Source organism: Aedes aegypti, chromosome 2 (genome assembly GCF_002204515.2).
Source record: "Aedes aegypti strain LVP_AGWG chromosome 2, AaegL5.0 Primary Assembly, whole genome shotgun sequence".
In the NCBI taxonomy this organism is placed as follows: domain Eukaryota; kingdom Metazoa; phylum Arthropoda; class Insecta; order Diptera; family Culicidae; genus Aedes; species Aedes aegypti.
In genome coordinates this window covers 114,386,622-114,400,047 of record NC_035108.1, presented here as the reverse complement: position 1 = coordinate 114,400,047, position 13,426 = coordinate 114,386,622, and the positions used below count along the sequence as shown (strand labels likewise).

Sequence of the window (13,426 nt, the reverse complement as noted above, 5' to 3'; positions counted from 1 at the left end):
GCCATTTTGCACCGAAGCCAGTTATAGAAGCCTAAACTACCCCTTGAAAAAAGAGTAATTCATGAATAACTTTGTTACTTCAAAAGATAGAGTGATGATATGTTCAGCAAAAACACGGGTTTTTTCATGACAAACAACTTTGTAGAAAACACAAAAAATGTTAAAAATCATGGAAAAATGTTATGATAAAAAGTATGATTTTTAGGGGCCATTCACATACAACGGCATATATCTCAAAAAGTATAAGAGATAGAAAAATCGTGTCTTCGACAAAGTTGTTTCAAATTGCCAATTCTACAACTTTGCCGAAGACACCATATGTCTATCTAAATGTTTAGTAAAAATAGTTTTTCTATCTCACTGCTAAGTGGATTGATCACAAAAATTTTGTCGTCATAAGTTGCGCTATAAAATACCAAGAAACTTCTCCGAACAAACTATATCGCTAAAATCAACGGTTTGGGCGCTATTCAAAAAGCGCATGAAATCGAGAAAATAAAACACAGTGCAACCGCAAAAATGCGTAGATGGAACATTTATCGACCATCGTATGACGGTTTCCTTCTCTCCGTCCGTTACCTAAGTCAGCATGCATCCCAAGTAACATTGGTAGCTGAAAAACAGCTTGTTCAGCTAAAATGCTGTTGAAACTGCCTTTTTTAACGGAATAAACTATTGTTCAGCTATCAATGCAACCTGGGATTTGAGGGTCTGAGCAATGCAAATAGCGACATGCACATCAACTAACATTATGTAAAAAGCTACTGACATCAATTGTAAATTAAATTATACGCTAAATTGAGACAAATTAGTGAAATTCCCAACATTGAATTGCCCTTTTGCCACCATATATTTGGTGTGTGGGAAAATGGGCGTAATAACACTCTGAAAAGTAGCTACTCAAATTTCAATTGCAATCATTTGTTTTTGAGGTTTTAATATTTGAAAAATCGAGTAAAATTTAAACAAAATCTGTGTTATCTGAAACTTTGTAAGCTGTGTTATCTGGTACTTGTAAGCTTTGAACTCGATTTGTTTACTTTTGTTAGTTTCGCCCATTTGAAAGAAGTGTACAGAAATATTCTAATACTAATAAATTCAATTTTCAGCTGTCGGACTTAAAACAGTGAATCTGTTGGCTTTGGAGGAGAGCGACTTCATCGCCGCCATTAGGGCCGCAACAAAGACATCATTAAAAGTCACTCAATTTTGGTTCTGAATTGAGAACTGGCGTAAAATGAACGTAAGTATTCTCTAACTACTTGGATTTACGGCTAAAAATATTGATAAACATAATTATGCTGTATTCGGCAGGGTCTGACAAAAGTGTCAATGGCGGCCGAAACAACAACGGAATTACAAACCGCAGAAAAACGCGTTATTGACCATCAGTTAGAGGCACATGAAATAGTCAAGGATAATCATAGTAGTCCAATCGCAGGGGGCGAGAATCGCCTGAAGAAGGTAAGATCAACAATTAGTTCAATCACGCAAATAAACATTCGAAATATTTTTAACAGAGGAAGCCACTTGGTGTTCACATTGAGACCAATGAAGGAGTTAGTGAGCAATCTAATATTTCAATTGGCCAAGGCAATTCAACGTCTTTTAAAGTAAGTGTTACCACATTAATCATAGAGAACGTTAACAACTAATGTTAACGCACAAAAAACTGAAAGCCTCTCCAGGCCGGGCGAAGGTAAAAATTGAGGTGAATAACAGCGGAGCTACCAATTCTGCTCAAGTGGGAGGCAACGAGCTTAAGAACATTTATTGTTCACCGAGACGGCAGCGATCGCTACTGGACGAGTGCGATTTGGTTTTGGAGAACGAAAAATTGAAGGAGTACGCGCATGTTGTTTCTTTTCGTATTTATGTTGCTTACACGTTATGCATCAAATCATGTTTACAGTTTAGTTTCAATCTCCACAATAAAACATTTTTCGGTCATATAATTGAGGGTAATTTCAAGTTACAATCTATTGGATCGAGTCCATACAATTCGAAAATTGTATCATCCTGTCCATTTTAAGTGGACGAAAAATTGCAGTTTGCTCAGACTATTACATTCAAAGGCACTAAATTACCCATGGGCCAGTTTGTAACCGAGACACAAAATCAAATAGTAGTTCTGTTCGAAATTGGGAAACATGTCAAAAAAGAACATGAACTATTTCTAATTAGTAGAAACGGAGATCTGGAGATTTTGAAGAACATTTATTGGCACTTGAAGCAATAGAAAGCTCTGATACAATGTGCGTTCTGAACATCGACACAGTCGATGGATCACCGTTTGGTGTACATGAAGTTAAGAACAAATATTATTTTCGAAAAAAACAGCGATTCTGAGGAAGAGGTTTGTTAAGATATATAAAAATAAAAAAATTGTTTATGCAATATGACTTATAATGAAATGTAAATTGTACACGATAAATAAAGTGAATTAGAGTTAATCTACCTTGTATTAGGCAGATTAACTCTTCTTAAGATTCTAATTATTCTCGCTCGAAGTATGTTAAAAGAAAAATCAATAATCATGGTCGTGTGATTTTTATCTTAGGCTAAATTCTATTATAAGAACAACATTTCATGTCATCAAAAAATCAATGTACAATACGATAAATGGATATTGACGGTTCAGTTTACAAACTGATAATAAAATTTTTAAATAAAATATTCCATCATTATGTTTAATTGCAATTTCTTTTTTCAATATTTGCTTCGCTTTGGAAAATGGATCAATCGATTTTTCATCCATTTCGTCGAGTTGAAACTTGAAAGCCTTTATAAGCACTTTGAATTGGATTGCGAAAGTTGTGAAACAGCGATGTGGATACAAATTCGATTTCCACACAATCTATTTTTCGAGGTAAATATTGCAAAATAAAACCATAATAATAACCTCAATGAAATATATGGACAACTCTGAATAAAAAATAAATGTGGGATAATAATTTTCATTTTGATTAATGGAGAATTTCATAATACTGAAAGATCTGATTCTTAAGATTTAATATCAATATTTATTATGCTGTTTTATGAAATGAGTGAGATACCAAATCAGTATCGTTCAAATAAATTCAGAAGGCAATTTAATGAATTGCTTACCGATTTCTTGTGGCTAATAAACATAAGTCCTAGGGGGGTCTGTTGCCTTGAGCCCCTCCACAAAAAAGTGTTTGCCACTGCAAGTGTAGCAGAAACTATGAATGGTTCGTCACTGTGAGTGTCGACATGAACTATGATTCATGAATTATTTATGATTAACTTTTTTTCAAATCACCCCTTTCTTTTTACCCTTATTTTTGTAATTAAAAAATACTTTTTATTGTTCGACACTACAAGTGTAGACTTGCGAAAGGTTCACTTTATTCAACAACTATCCTCCCCATTAACAAACATCCCTCCCAGTAACCTTTGTGGAGATGCAGAGGCAAACACGGTCTCCAAATAGCAAAGGTTACATACTAACATTCCTTCCCCCAATCCCACCTGACTGCAAGGACGTGGCCGGCGCCGTTATTGACCCTGTACAAATAGAGGCACTGAATTATGCACACTTAAGAAAATTATGGCCAATCCTAGCCGAGCTTCTTGTTGATTCTTTGTGCATTTTCTCTTACTTCGGTCAATCACGGAATAGCAACCATTGATATATGTAGTCAGTCTAAGTTAAGCTAAGCTAAGCTAGATATTAAACTCAAAATTTCGAGAAATTCCATTTTATTCCGTTTGTTTTTAATTCTCTGCGGAGATACTTTTACAATCTGAGGAATCGAAACGAAATCGTAAAATAAAAATTCCGCTTGAATGAGTTCCGTGGAATTACACGTAATTTCATTTTGAAGCGTGTTTAATGGAATCATTCGGTATTCCACATACCCTTAGATCCGAAGGCGATCGAAGCGCTTGTCGAAAGGCTGAAGAAATCATTCCAGTTCCGCGATACTGGATGATATCCAATATTTCCTGCAGATGGAAGTCGAAAAGGATCTTCATAGTTGTCTACGATCAACAACCCTACTCATCCCTCGCTACACTACTGGCTAGCGCAAGTCCGCAAAGATCATATAATTAATGCATCATGATACTATCTCCGAGATGACCAAAACAATAAGTTTGTTGATCTTCCTACCGTGGTCGGAAACAATAGGCTTCCAGCGCCAGTGGTATTGCCATCATCACTATGTAGGATCAGAGCACCATCACTTTCACTCGAAAGATCGATAGCCGATCGGTTATCGGCTAATAGAGTGAGATCCTGACTACTAAGTGTGCAGACCTACTCATTGCAGAAGATTGAACCCAGAAACCAGTCGATTTTGGGTCGCATGGCAGGAACACTTGGGCACCGAGCCTACGGGCAATTTTAATTCGTTATAAGAAGAGAATATAGAAATAAGTTTATCCAATATAGTTGTTTGTCCTTAAATAAATGTGCAGTTTTGTGTTACTAGTTTTGCCTAAGTGAAGGTGTTTTTGATTGGAGAATAGAATAAGTGCATGCATCACTATTTGGACCGGATATTTGGGCTAAAGGAGCTCAGGAAGTTGGTCGTAGATCTGATCACGATCTCCTAATTTGAATTCCCATACTGCTACAGTCGATGTCGGACCTGACTGCTCGCTGCATCGTATACGCTATCGAACCCACGGCAAGTCGAACAGCCAGGTGCGTACACAGCTAAAAATATGTTGTAAATTTCAGTTCATTTTCATGCACATATTTGGAGCATCAAAATAAACTGAAATGTCAACGACAAATCGCTTGTTTTTCAATCGGATGCACTTCAAATTTACACGATTTTGTAAAATTCAACCATCTTCAGTTGAAAATTAAACGTGATGCTGTAACAATAGATGAATTTGATTTACTCTTCTGTTTACGCTACATTGAATTTTTTTTTATCTGTGTACATGGTGATTACTTATTGAGTCAGCAAAAGTACATTAGAGAGGTGGTCAAAACAAGCGCCACAGTTTCGAAGACTCCCGTTGGTTCCCGGATATGTATATCAAGAACGAAAACGACGAAACTTCTTTAGTAAGCAACAGCGAATACCAGTAAAGTCTTGTCCGTAGCTGTGAACACTAGACCCGACAATTCGATAGAAACGAGCTGCAACGAGTAGTGTGGTATCTTAAGGGGGCAATCAATTACCGACTTCGACTGAGCAAGAAAGATGAAATTGGGACCATCTGTTGACAGAGCCAAATCAGCAGCAGGAAGTGAGAAACCAAAGGGGTCCCACCACTTTCCTACTGTACTTACTTACCAATACCTTTTCCGTGTCCTCTAGGACCTTCCGGGTGACTCTGCTCGGACTTCACGGTTCGGACGTTGCTATAGAAAATAAGCCAAAAAGTAAACTTCGAATAAATGGCCTTCCGCCTTCTTTATTGAAGGTCACAAGCCGGGTTGCCGACCGCAAACTAGTTGACCTGAACTGGTCAAGTGACCGAACTACCCTACTCTGCTACATTCTATTTTAGCGATGTCTAACCTAACTGCTGACACTGTTGCCGTTTTTGTTCTTGCTATTTCATATGATTTTATTTACATCCATCTGTCATGTCTTGTGGAGGGCCGGCTACCAAATGTATATGCCCTCCTGTACTTTTACTGTTTACGGCTAACGTTACCTAATGATAAATTACATATTTCAACACCATCATCGGTTATTTCGGTATGAACTGGGCGAAGAACTGAGATGACTGGAAATCGCACAGCGAGTTCGCGTTCAAGGTGAATGGAGGAACGGTAAGGATCTTTCAAATATTACGTAATGCAACAGGGGGAAGGAGAGGGGGTGACCAATTTCACATAAAGTCGTTTCGCATAAAGCGGTTTCATACAAGAACAGGTAGCATTTTAAGGAAGGCATATGCCAAACGTCCGTATGCGAATCGTCCTCATGTGAAAAGTCTATGCGAAATGTGGAGTGGTACGGTCCATACACAAAATTTTAATTTTCCATACAAAATCAGGAGGTCTAAAAATTGTAAAACTTTGCATTGCGGTTGATGAAAACAAGCTTGTGTAGCTTTATCGCAATGGCTGATACAGCACAGGAAGCTCTATGGTTGAAGCTCTTACTGGAAGAGCTGAACGATGGACAACGGAAGGTAATCAATGAAGATAACCAAAGTTGTTGAAAATTGTAGGAGGAGAGAAACTGAAGAGAAAAATGAAGCATATTGTAACACAGTTCTACTTTACAAAAGATCTCATTCAGAAACAAGATATGGAGTGTGTCTACTGCCCATCTGAAGATATGGTACCAGCCTTTAAACCAGACATCATGTATACGCGCCTCATATCAAGAGCTTGAGATCAGCTTGCCGTGGGAGCACAAAAACAATCGCGCGCTTGAGCACGTGCTATGGTGAGACACATTTTTTTAGATCTCATGTAGCAATGTACTAGCTCAAACGATCACATCTGCACTGGCTCATGCGCCGTCTCATGAGAAAATCTCAATGTGACAGTGCATTTGAACCTCGCAGACGATGGTTTCAGAAGCAAGGAAAAGGAATTAAACTATGAAAACTGCCCGTAACCGGTTTGAAAAGACTGACGTGGTTCAACACGGTTGAGCTTCTGACATTTGAATTGAAAAACTTGTGTTGGCCACCGAAGAAGCATAGGCATAGGGTAAAAGGCGCCCTCTAAGGAAGGAAGCGTGTTTAGCTATGAAGAAAATTATTATAAGCCATTTTTTATTCGTTATCTCATAGACAAACATGTTTTCTATCAAATAGTAGAAACAGTCATCCATTTTCTTTTTTCTGGAGTTAATAAATCATATTTTACAAAATGCTTGCTTATCTGCATTTTTATTTTTTGCGGGGTAAAACGCGCCACCTGATCTCGGCGTTAGTCGTTCGCGCGCACGCATGCGCAATCATGCTTGCAAATACGTTGCATATATTAGGGCGTTAGATCAGATGTTATTGTTCGATTATAGTATACATGCTGATTCGAAAAATGTGCATTTGTAAGGTTCGAATTTGCACGTAACTACAGCGTGCCATTACGTTTGCTGGAATTTGAATTCAAACGGCTGTTTTGGTGTTATGAAATAGGTGTGGCCGTTTTGATTAAAGTTTAAGTCCTTACGCTTTTTAAGGTTGAATTCGATACTTTTTTCGCATGTAATACAAACTATGGGAGTGCACAAGTCGATTCTCGGTGATAGTTTCAAAAGTTTTGTTGTTTATCGGCCTGAAAAATGGCCTAGAAAATAACACAAAATACAACGAAAACAGCGGAAAACGCTTTTTTGAGTTTTTCACGATTTATGCCAGGAAAACACTTAAAAATATATCTAGAGAAGCATTTTAATACATTTGTTATCTCGGATGAAAAACAGCGTCCCAAAGCACGTCGTTCGTTCAAAGCAAGGGTGGCGCATTTTACACCCAGTTCCCCTAGAACGAAGTCGTATGCTTCCGTGGGGTTATTGTACTAGGCAAACATAAAGGCCGGAGCACAATGGATCCGGTTAGCAATCCTGATTTTTGACAACTATTTTAAATGGCCGTGATCATATGGATCAACGCACAATGCATCCGGATTGAGTTTGCGGTTTGGTACTAAATTGTACTAAACGCAACATCGACCGCAAAGTCAACCGGAAGATTTGACTCGTTTCAAATCTTGCGCTTGACTTTGCGGTAGACGATTTGTTTTGTTTATCTTTTTGCAGTGCGAGAAGCAGCTCGGTGTGCAGGAGAACTTCAGCTTTACGTTAATTTTCAGCTGTTTTGTAAAGGTAAGTTAGTTTATTTTATGTTTAACTAATAGTTAATTATCTAGGAAGAATGCTTTATGTATTTTCCATCGCGTTTTTGATGAATTGCTAGCGAATACCGGCGAACAATCTCTTTGAAGAGAAGAAATTTTCACCCATTGCCTACCAGCAAGAAATCTCTTCGAAGAAATTGTGCGCCGGAATTCATCAGCTGGTAACGAATTCCGAAGAGAAATTTTCTTGCTGGTGAGAAGGGGAACAAAATTTATTCTCCCCGAAGGGATTGTGCGCCGGAATTCGCTACCTGTTGTGGTATGTTTCGAAATTTTCGCGTTTTTTTTTCGGTGAATGATGTCGTTTTCACAGTTTGGGCAAGTCCAAGTCAGCGGGTCTCCAATTAGACTATTGATTAAGACTTTGGATCAGCAATCCGGAGACGGCGGGTTCGATTCCTGGTCCGGTCGATAAAGAATATTTACCGACACTCCTTACATAGAGTATCAATTAATAACTATGGAATGCTAAATGCATACTAAGTTGAAGAGGCGCGCTAAGTTTCATGGTGAACGTAGAGCCAGAGAGAAGAAAAAGAATGGGAAGCCAGTTCAAAAACCCAGATTATGTACACCTATGTACACTATTGAATAATTTCATTTATTTACAGGTTCAGTGTCCTGGTTGATTCAGTAACCGTACCTCCGCCCAAATGGATGAGAGTGAAACCCAAAATACTGTAAGTACAATCTTCAAAAAAAAAAAAAAAAAAAAAAAAACTAATAACATAGTGGTTGTTAATTTAAGTAGACCGCATTGAGACAATAAAAGTTTTTAAAATGTGTATGGATCATAAACTGTGGTCAGTTAAGTCTACGAAGTTTATGAAAGCATTCTAAACTTATTTTTCAGTATGATGCTCATATGTGTAGCTGGAATTTTGTTAAAAATAATTTTTAAAATCAATAGTAATCACACATAATGGGCTAAACAGTTAAATGTTCATTGTCGGAGTCGGATTTCAGATTCGGAGTCGGAATTGGAATAGGATTCAGAGCCGGAGATGAAATCGGAATTTGGAGTCGGATTCAAAGTCGAAGTTAGAGTTCAGAGTCGAAGTTAATATCGTAGTTCAGTGTCGGAGTCGGAATCGGATTCGAATTCAAAGTCGGAGTCGTAGTCGGAGTTTGAAGATCAGAGTCGGAGTTCATAGCCGAACTTTGAGTTCATAGTCGAAGTCGGAATCGGATTTCAGAGTCAAAGTTTGGAGTCGGTATTCGGAGTCGGAGTTTGGAGTCAGAATTTGGAGTCGGAAAATAGAATCGGAGTTTGTAGCAGGAGTTCATAGTCGGAGTCGGAATTGAAGTCGCAGTTCAGAGTCGGAGTCGGATTCGGATTCGAAGTTAAAATCGGAGTCAGAGACGAAATCGGATTCAGAGTCGGAGTTCAGAGCCAGAGTTCGGAGTTCAAAATCAGAGTAGGATTCAGAGTCGTAGTCGGAGTTCTATGTTCAAATCGGAGTTGGAGTTGAAGTCAGTCGGAATTCAAAGTCTGAGTTCATAGTCGGAGTCGGAGTTTGGAGTCGGAGTTCGGAGCCGGAGTTCATAGTAGGAGTCTGACAGTTTGTAGTTCAGAGTTGGAGTCAGAGTGGGAATCGGAGTTTAGAGTCAGAATTTGGAGTCGAAGTCGGAGTTTAGAGTGGAAGTCGGAGTCACAGTTCGGAGTCGGAACTCATAGTCGGAGTTGAAGTTGGAATCGTGGTTCGGTGTCGGAATCGGATTTCGGAGTCAGATTTTGGAGTAGGAATTCGGAATTCAGATTCGGAGTCGGAGTTCAGAGTAGGAGTTCGGAGTTCAAAGTCAGATTCGTTCATAGTATACCGTTGACCTTCATCATCAGGCCAAGGACTTGGCTCTCCCCATCTCCCAATATATTGCTGTGTGCGTTTGAGAAATCTAAATGCGCTTCAAACGCGATAACAGCGGTAACATAGTGAAACCAAGGACAACCTAGCAACTATCGTAAAAATCACGGCAGACCTAGTAAGAAAAATCTCTCACTGATATCGCATTGCATATTGGGGAATCTTGCCACATTTGAGATTTGCATCTCAACTGCACACAGCAATACTTATGGCTGACATGTGATTCTCGTATTGGGTAGTACGGACGCAGCTGAGAAGAAATGTCAAATCAAATGAACCTCGCCTTGCAGATTCCTTGACCATTTCGGTCAAGAAATAACTTTGCACTGAACTGAAATTCCTTGAGCGATTCCGTTTGATCAGCATACCTAGCTATTCACTGTACGAGTTGTTATTACAAACCTGTCTTCAATTAAGGCACTAGTCAGTATGGAAATTACTTCAAGAGCAACGATACAGTGATACGAGAATCACGTGTCCGTTCGTGGTATTATGCAATTTGTATAGGATACTAGTACATGTTAGCCAAATGTTGGCAAATGCTCATATTTGCTAACGATATATGTGTATTTACAGGAGGAAGAAACCAGCAATGTCAACGAACGAATCATTGCATTCGTAAAGGAACATAAGGTTCTCTACGATAAAACTATGCGAGCATACAAAAATAATAACAACAGAAACAAGCTTTGGGTGCAGCTTGCATCAGAAATCGGAATGGATGGTAAGATTATTGGATTATTTAAGCTATTTCTTGTGGTACTTTTCAAATGAACCTAACATTGTGATACTCTCCTCTCTCCTTTCCATTATGTTCTTTGGATGTACTTCTAGTTTAAGACATTGCTCGCATAAACCTTGAAAACGGCATAAAAGCCGTTGGTTATTCCTGAACACATGAATGTAAACACCTTTGAGAGAAAGAGCAAACCGTTCTAGGGCTTTAGTTTATACGTACTTAGAAACAACGAGCAACCAACTTGGCTACCAATGACTTATTGGACGAGATCATACATTGTGCGAGATAGTCTCTTGAGCTATGCTGAAAGAAATGAGCGAATTAGATGCAAAGGAATGTAAGTGACAACCCCTTCCGACGTTCAAAGTTTTTCGTAAAATTTTCGCTCCATACAAAATATATGGGACTTCATTTTAAACCCAATTTTCTCCGATTTATTGTAATTTTTCTTTTCGACGTAAAAATAAAATAAAAAGATCTGAAAAGCTAAAAAACTGAACATTTTTTTGAATTTCTTCTTTTTTTTTGGCGTAACTTCCCCACTGGGACAAAGCCTGCTTCTCAGCTTGGTGTTCTTTGAGCTTTTACACAGTTATTTACTAAGAGCTTTCTCTACCAATGATCATTTTGCATGTGTATTCGTGTGGTAGGCACGAAGATACTCTATGCCCAAGGCAGTCAAGAATATTTCCATTACGAAAATATCCTGGACCGGTCGGGAATCGAACCCGTCACCCTCAGCATGGTCCTGCTGAATATCCGCGCCTTTACAGCTTCGGTTATGTGTGCCACAATTTTTTTACATGCTTAACTCAAATTCAACAAAAATGTCACTTACACCCCTTTGCATCTGGACCATATTGTAATAAACGAAAAATGTGAAACGATAGAAGAGAGAGTCCTCAACAATTAGATAAGTCCTTTTGAAAAATTCCGCCTGATTTGTCCATTTTTCTTTATATAGCTTGTGCATATTACTCTATTATTAATATATTATTGTCCATATTACTATATTTACAAAATTATAAATATATTATTACCCAACGAACATGAGTAATATGATTTTATTTACCCACTTGCCCCTGGGTACTGTATATGTGAAATACAGAAATTAATTACCTGTTCATTCATTATCTCAGAAACAGCGTGTCACAGATTACCAAATGCCTTACGGTTTTATCACTAACTATGCAATTTGTTTGATTTTTATATGTTTGATTCTCATTTTCCTAGAAATATTTTTTAATATATATATATATATGTATATATTTTTAGCAAAATCGTTAACAACGCGCTGGAGATCTTTAAGGGATCGGTACGTGAAAGAGTTGAAAATAGCAGATCTCAATCATCGATCAGGAGCAGAGGCGAATGACGCAGACGATTCATGGGAATTTATGGAGCACATGGCATTCTTGAAGGAACACGTCGCCAAGAGAAAGTAAGTGCTCTTAGTTTGATTTTGACCATATGACGACACTTAAGGAGTTCTGCGAGTCCGTATTTTGAAATGAACATTATCAATATTCAACACAAGTAACATATAAACCAATTTGGTTCAATATCGTCAAATAGGAATTATTTTGTGATTATCCTTTTATGTTTTATAGAATCATATCTCACATGAATGGGAATTCATTTTTCGTCTGAGTTCAATTGACAATTATACCCCACGATTTTTACTGCCTGTGATCGCATATCAGTCCCATATGGATTTTCGTCGGTTTGAGTTAACAACGGTTTTGACCATCAATATGCGTATATTTTCATATTACTTGATAATGTTTCACACTTTGATCACAGAAATGTGAAAATGACATCAGGCCAGTTTGTCCTATTATGCAAAGTAACCGTATATCAGTCTCACAATAAAATTTAACCGACCAGAAACCAAGATAAGGATGTTATTTCGAGATCGCCCTATTTTTCTGTAATACATTATAATATTCCATCTTCATTGTGGTTGACTTCTTTATCTTACATGTACTGATTGTTTGAGTGTGATTTTTCAAACATTTACATAGAAAGTAGAGTTTCAAACTTTGAAGGCGATTTTCTCAATGTCTACTTTTTCTATATGGGACTGATAAGCGATTACAGGCAGTTTAGATACATTATATTAAGGGAATTCACTGAACACACTTAATTTATTTCGCCGAGGCCGGTAAAAATAATTGCCGAGAACCCAACAGCTGAGATTTCGGCAAAAATCTCGGTAAAAGTTCAAAGTGCCGATTGAACTGCAAAATGTTAAATCAACCCAGCTGTCAAAATTTGACGAAAATATCGGCAATCATTTGCAGCAAATCTCGGCACACCGCTACCGAGATTCGGTAAATGGTATTTTTTTTCTATTGGAAGAAGAATAAGAAGAAAAAAACTCACATAAATTTCAATGATCGAAACAAATTTAATAAAATTACGTATTTAATTGGGTTACAAAATACCACCACAGAAAACATCTAAATTTTCACAAAATTGGTGAAATTTCGTGCTCTTATATTTGGAACATAATAGCAGCACAACCACTTTCGCTGCACTTCAATTGTTCCAAGTACTTCCCGGGGAATATTTCTAAAAGTGTAATAAAAATAGCATTAACTGAGCTGACTCGTCTGAATGAATCATTTATGGGCACAAATGTACGCCATAATACAATAAATTATGTGAATACTTACATGGAGGCGCTCTCCCTCTTTCCACGAACGTTTTAAAACATTTCGAGCACATGTTGGTTTCTGCAGCTCTGATTTTTCGGCGTTGACAGATGCACTTTGCCGAAATTCAGTAAACATATTTGTTTGCTGATTGTTTTGGTAAAATAGATTACCGAGTCTCAGTTATTTATGTAAACTACCGATTTTCGTCAATTTGCATCTGTCATTATCGCTCAACTGTCAAAATTGAACGAGATTTCGGTAAAAATATGTTTTACCGGCTGAATTCGTCATTTAAGTTTACCGAGATGAAATTCAACGATTAAGTGTGAACAGCATAAACTGCGCAACTAATGTC

The 13,426-nt window shown here is 37.8% G+C and overlaps 1 long non-coding RNA gene across 1 annotated transcript; it reads left to right on the top strand.

Moving 5' to 3' along the window:
• Positions 1–7,531: 7,531 nt before the first annotated feature.
• LOC110675947 lies at positions 7,532–10,739 on the top strand. The gene is made up of 3 exons (XR_002499941.1): positions 7,532–7,775; positions 8,419–8,487; positions 10,249–10,739. It is a non-coding gene; the product is annotated as an uncharacterized LOC110675947 (long non-coding RNA).
• The last annotated feature ends 2,687 nt before the right edge of the window (positions 10,740–13,426 follow it).